The sequence below is a fragment of the Talpa occidentalis genome, unplaced genomic scaffold (assembly GCF_014898055.3).
Source record: "Talpa occidentalis isolate TD23 unplaced genomic scaffold, MPIMG_talOcc4v2.1 talOcc4.15, whole genome shotgun sequence".
In the NCBI taxonomy this organism is placed as follows: Eukaryota; Metazoa; Chordata; class Mammalia; order Eulipotyphla; family Talpidae; genus Talpa; species Talpa occidentalis.
Window position 1 is genome coordinate 46157789 of NW_023601543.1, and position 6377 is coordinate 46164165.

The window sequence follows — 6377 nt, forward strand, 5'->3', positions numbered from 1 at the left end:
CAGCATCAGTATAATTTTATCCTTTTAGTCTCTTAAGTTTAGTGACCTGAATGTGACTGGAAGTTTCTTTACCAGATTCAAGCTGGAAATTCCTTTTTGGTTTAGGTGATTTTTTCAGCTTTTGACTTTTTTAAAAAAGATTTGTTTTTATTTATTTATGCATACAAGAAGTGGGGTGTAGGCCAGAGGTGTGGAGGGTGAGAGGATTCAGCAGAGACAGTGGGGAGCAGAATAGGCGCATCTACTGAAATACTGCTGAGGGGAGCAGTGGGCAAGACAGGAGAGGTCTGATGTGCCATGTGGGTTAGCTCCCCTGGCCGGGGATCGAGCGCATGCCACAGTGACAGGCAATAGCTTGATAGCGCTGAGACTTAATCCCTGTGCCACCAGGGAGGCCTCAGTCAATTGCTCTCCAAAATTTTCACATAGCTTTATCTCCTGATGAACCCAGGTTTATATTTGCTGTAGTCCCTGAGCTGATTCTTTAAGTGTTTTCTGAATGAATGAGTGAAAGAACTCTTGTGTGTTTCATCCACAAGGATAACTACAAAGGGTAATAGGATGTAATGAAACGAAAAGTGTAATATATACCATCTACTTGAAAGAATAGCAGTACTGTGGAATAGGGAATAGGTTGGTTTGGAATGAAGCCATACTGTACTGGTATTAAATTTGAGGGGCAGGGGCCTCCCTGGTGGCGCAAGCGGTTAAGACGCAACCTATGAATCTATCCGCAGCTGCTGAAGCACGAATTCGATCCCTGGCCAGGGAGGTACCCACGTGGCGCAGCAGACCTCTCCTCACTCGCCTGCTGCTCCCCTCAGCAATGTATTTCACTCAGTCTGCCTGTTCTGTTCCCCACTCTGTCTCTGGTGAATCCTCTCACCCCCCTCCCCCACACACCTCTGGCCTGTACCCCAGTTCTTTTATGCATAAATAAATAAATCTTTAAAAGAATTTGAGGGGCATATTCTAGGTACCTGTTGAACTTTGGAGCTGTATCATTTCTGCTTGTTATGGTTTTCATGGAGTGAGCCTGTCTTGCATCCTTCCCTAGTTGTCCTCCGGGACCAAGATGCTGCTCAGAACTGCAGTATACTGTTTGGGACAGTTTTCTTTGAACTATGGTATATGCAGTTCTTTCTGACTTACATTATGACTTTCTTCTTGGATTATCTTGTACTGTACCCAATTTATCAGTTGGTACCTTCTGGAACATTGCTTAAGAAAAATGATTTTCAATCTGATCATACATAGAAAATATGATTTACAGTGTTATCTTAGTCTGTGACTAAACCTGTTTGCCATGCCTTTTTTTTTTTTTTGTACCATGCCCTTTTAACACTGTTTTGGATATTTTGGCTGTCTTCATTCAAACAGGCTTCTGCTAGAATCGTTTTTCATAGACCGTAATCATAATTATGGTATAGCATGCTGAATGGTGTTGGTCATTTATTCTCTCCATGCTGTTTAGTTATTTCAGAGTCCTGGCATGTCACTTGTTCTAGGTCTTTCCCTGTAGAACCAGTATAGTGGCAGGTACAGGATTTTAAATTAACCTGAGTTTAAGTGATAGGTAGCTACCTTGTCTTTGTGTCACCTTTGAGAAATCACTACACTTTGTTAAGTCTTAGTTTCCACATTTTATAGAATATTTCCCTTAAAGAGTAGATTTATGATTAAATGAAACTGCATATGAAATAGCTTGGGGAATGAAAAGCACTATGGAAATGTTATTTTTATTGTCAACTTTGGTTCTTTTTTCACTAAAGAAGTTGCAGATAATCATTGTGACTTGGAGTAAAATGTTGAATTGACCCTGGCAGATCTTTGAGCTGCTTTGGCTTTTGAATGACTGGTTGAGATGATGGAGGTCAGAAGGAGAGACTTGGCAGGACTGTTGATAGATTTTTTTTTTCCATGTTGTAACAGAGACTTTCTATCAAGGGTAGGGAAAACATTTTCTTTTCCTATTATACTGTACCTAGAATGCTGTCTACCTAATCAGAATTAATTGTCACTGATTTATCCAGTTATCTCAATGGAGTGACTCCCTTAACCCATTTTTGGTTTTTTTTTTTAACTAGGACAAATCTCAGTTAAATTAAGTCGACTGAAATCATGTTGCAAATCATAGCTTATTTCAGTAGCCAGGAAGATCATTTAATTGCTTTCTTTGAAAATGTACAGTCTTGGTTGATAAAGCTTTAATACAGCATGTTGGCTTCACACCTTAGGAGTAAGCTGCATTTGCATTTGTAGAAGATCTTTTCTGAGCTTCTCTCAGAAGCAAGTCTCTCCTTCATTGTATAACTCTCAGCCATTCAGCTGTGTGATCTCTACTACTTACTCAGCTTTTCGGACTGTATTTTATCCTAAAGAACTGCAGTGCTGTTATTGCCTCAGCTGGTGTCAATCAAGTCTCTCTGCTAAATGACATTGAAATGTCTTGAAAAGACTAGAAGCATTTTGACAAAGAATAAATAAAATTTAACCACTTAAGAGAATATTCACATATCGAACTTAATGTTGTCATAGTCTCATATGTTATGAAATTAGAAGTTATAATTGATACTCTACTAAAAATGTTTAAATGTAAAAAAAAATATTTTTGTATAGAAGAACTGGGGTGTAGGCCAGAGGTGCAGGTGGAGTGGTGAGAGGATTCACCAGAAACAGAGTGGGGAGCAGAACAGGTGGATTTACTGATCCACTACTAAGGGGAGCAGTGGGCGAGACAGAAGTGGTCTGCTGTGCCATATGTGGGTTAGCTTCCTGGATAGGGATGGAACTAGGCCATAGCAGTGATAGCACTGAGACTTAATCCCTAGGCCACCAGGGAGGTCCCCTGTTTAGATATTTTTTATAAAAAGAAAGTAAAAAAATTATATTGAGTTTTCCTTTCAAAAACATTTCCAAAAAACCTGTTTTACAAGGGAGGCAAGAGCTCAAGGCATTGTGGTCATGGTTCACTGGGTGATGTGGTGGTGGGAGATTTATGGGGATTATTACACTTGAGGGGACAAATCAAATACTGTACGAAAATGAACAATGATGTAGGAAAAATCTGTTTAAAAATAATATTTGGACTTAAAAATATTTTTTTAAACTTTCTTAATTATGTTATCAATATTTTGAGCAAGGCATGTAATATATGTTCCTCTCAGCCCAATAACTAACTAATCTTAGAAGAATCAAGATGTTTAATATTAATAATAAACTATAGAAATGATCCCTGAAAGTATAGTCTTAAGAGATTTAATATCAGTCTTTCCCCTAGTTAAGTATTTGTGGGAGTAAGGAAGTAAGAAGTTTTTCTTTTCATGTATATCTTATCATTTGAGGTATATAAAATATATATGGTATATTTTCTTTAATACCTCTGCTCATGTAGTAGATACTGAAAATTCCATGAGTTGTAAAAAATATTTTAGTATCTTTGAAAATCATTTACTTTGTGAATTCTTTTTTTTTTTTTAAGATTTATTTATTTATTTATACAAGCACTGGGTACAGTCAGAAGCTCAGGAGGGTGAGAGAATTCACCAGAGCCAGAGCGGGGAGCAGAGCAGGCAGAAGGACCGAAGTACACTGCTGAGGGGGCAGGAGAGGTCTGTGCGCCATGTGGGACCCTCCTCTGGTGGCCGGGGAGCAGCTGGGGATTGAACCGGTGCTGCAGAGGCTGAGGGCAGCTTCGCAACCCAGCGCTCAACCACTGCGCCACCGGGGAGGCCCACTTTGTGAATTCTTTATGTGAATCTATTTTTTGATGTTTAACTGAAAATTTTTTATTGTAGTAGCTTGAATGTCTTTCAAAAGTTGCTATTATCATTTTGTTATGAATATTAACAACATTCTCGCTGATGCTCAGAATGTTGTAAGAAATTAGAAACATAAACTTTATGGTGACCTCTCTTCATGAGTTTGGAAAAACCTCAGTTTTGTTATTATGAAGGGTGTCAGTCATGCTTGGATTTTAAAGGCGTTTCCTGGCCAGTAGGATTCAGCAATATAAAATTTGAAGCTTAGACCGTTTAGAACATGGTGACATTATTCATAAAGATTTGATAACTGGTTAATATTAGTACTGATTGGGCTCACATTTTAAAAATATTTATATATTTTTACATCGTTGTTCATTTTTGTACAATGTTTGATTTCTCTTCTAAGGTTTTTCCCCCATAAAATCACCACCACCAAGACACCCTTGAATCATCACCATAGACACTTTTGCTCTCCCCTCCTGTTTTGATCCCTTTCCCTCCACCTCCCCTGATGACTGTCTCCAATTTATAGTGTCGCTGCTAGTTTTTTTTTTTTTTCCTGATCCCTTGTATGGTTTCCTTAGGTTCCTTCCACAAGTGAAACCATCCAATATTTTTCTTTTTCCTTCTGACTTATTTCACTGGGAATAATCCCTTCCAGCTCCATCCAGGTTGCTGTGAATGACATAAGTTTATCATTTTTGATTGCTGAGTAGTATCCCATTGTGTATATATACCACATTTCTTGATCCAATCATCAGTTTTTGGGCAACTGGGTTGTTTCTATATTTTAGCTATTGTAAACAGTGCTGTGATGAACATAGGAGTGCAGATATCTTTTTGAATTAATGTTTTTGTGTCATTTGGGTAGATTCCTTGAAGTGGAATTGCTGGGTCATATGGTAGATCCATTTTTGTAATTTGAGGGTCTTCCACATGGCTTTCCATAGTGGTTGGAACAGTTTGCCTTCCCACCAGCAATGTAAGAGTGTTCCTTTTTCTCCACATCCTTGCTAACATTTGTTGTTGTTATTTTTTTTTTTAATGTGGTCAATTCTTAGTGGTGTGAGGTGGTATCTCATTGTGGTCTTAATTTGCATTTCCCTGATTATAAGTGATGTTGAGCATTTTTTCATGTGCCTGTTGGCCATCTGCATTTCCTCTTTGGAGAAGTGTCTTTTTAGCTCCTCTGCCAAATTTTTGACTGGATTCTTTATTTTGTTTTTGTTGAGTTGTGTAAGCTCTTTGTAGATCTTTTATATCAGTCCCTTATCAGTTTTGTGGAGTGCAAATATTTTCTCCCAGTCTGTGGGGTGTTTCTTCATCTTGGTTATTGTCTCTTTTGCTGTACAGAAGCTTTTAGTTTGATGTAGTCCCAGCTGTTTATCTTTTCCTTCATTTTCTTTTTTTCACAGGATGAGTCTTTATTTTTATTTTTATTTTTTTAAGATTTATTTATTTATTTATACAAGCACTGGGTACAGTCAGAAGTGCGGGAGGGTGAGAGAATTCACCAGAGCCAGAGCGGGGAACAGAACAGACAGACTGACGAAGTACACTGCTGAGGGGAGCAGCGGGCGGCAGGAGAGGTCTGCACGCCTTGTGGGACCCTTGCCCGGTGGCCAGGGATCGAACCGGTGCTGCAGAGGCTGTGGGCAGTTTTGCAACCCAGCACTTAACCGCTGCGCCACCGGGGAGGCCTTTTCTTCATTCTTTTTCCTTTGTCCATCACTTTCTTTTTCTTTTTTGGTTCTTTTTATATCTGTACCTTCAAAAGTATTGATTCATTCTTCCATTTCATTAATTCTGTTTTTGTTACTTGTCCCAGAGTTCTTTAGTGCTTCCATTAAACTTTTAGTGTCCTTTATTACCTTCATTAAAGACTCAGTTTCATTCTTCAGTTCATTAATTATATTTCACGTGTCATTCTTTCCCTTTTATCTTCTTTTTTTTAAATTTTTTTTATTTATGCATGAAAGAACTGGGGTGCAGGCCAGAGGTGCTGGGGGAGGAGGGTTGAGAGGATTCACCAGAGACAGAGTGGGAAGCAGAACAGGCATATCTACTGAGATACACTGCTGAGGGGAGCAGTGGGCGAGACAGGAGAGGTCTGCTGTGCCATGTGGGTTATCTCCCTGGCTGGGGATTGAACTCATGCCTCAGTGACTGGTGATAACTTGATAGCGCTGAGACTTTAACCCCTATGCCACCGAGGAGGCCCCTTTTTATCTTCTTTATGTTTTTTAATCATGGTGATTCTGAATTCTCTGTCAGGCAGAGAAATTCTTCCATATCATTGCTGATTTTGGGGGCTGATTTTCTGTTTGTGATGTGTCATTCCCCATAGGGCTTGCTTGACTGTTTGTATTTTTCCTTTTCCCTGTTTGTTTTTGAATTTGTTCCATGCACTGGGCCACTGTGCCACTGGTACTGGTGGGCATCTCTTCGGGGTGCTGCTGTTGGTATATTGGGGACTGGTGGCTGGGCCAAGTCCTGTGCTATCATACCAGTCTTTGCAGGGACTCTGATGCTGTGGATGGGTTGATGGGCGCTATCCCTGAAGATCACCAAGTTTCTATATGCTGCTGGTCTCTTCTACATGTGTGTCTTAAT

At 39.5% G+C, this 6377-nt stretch overlaps 1 pseudogene; it reads right to left on the bottom strand.

Annotated features, from left to right (window-relative positions):
• Positions 1 to 3158: 3158 nt before the first annotated feature.
• LOC119246872 (small nucleolar RNA U3) lies at positions 3159 to 3251 on the bottom strand (annotated as a pseudogene).
• Positions 3252 to 6377: the final 3126 nt, after the last annotated feature.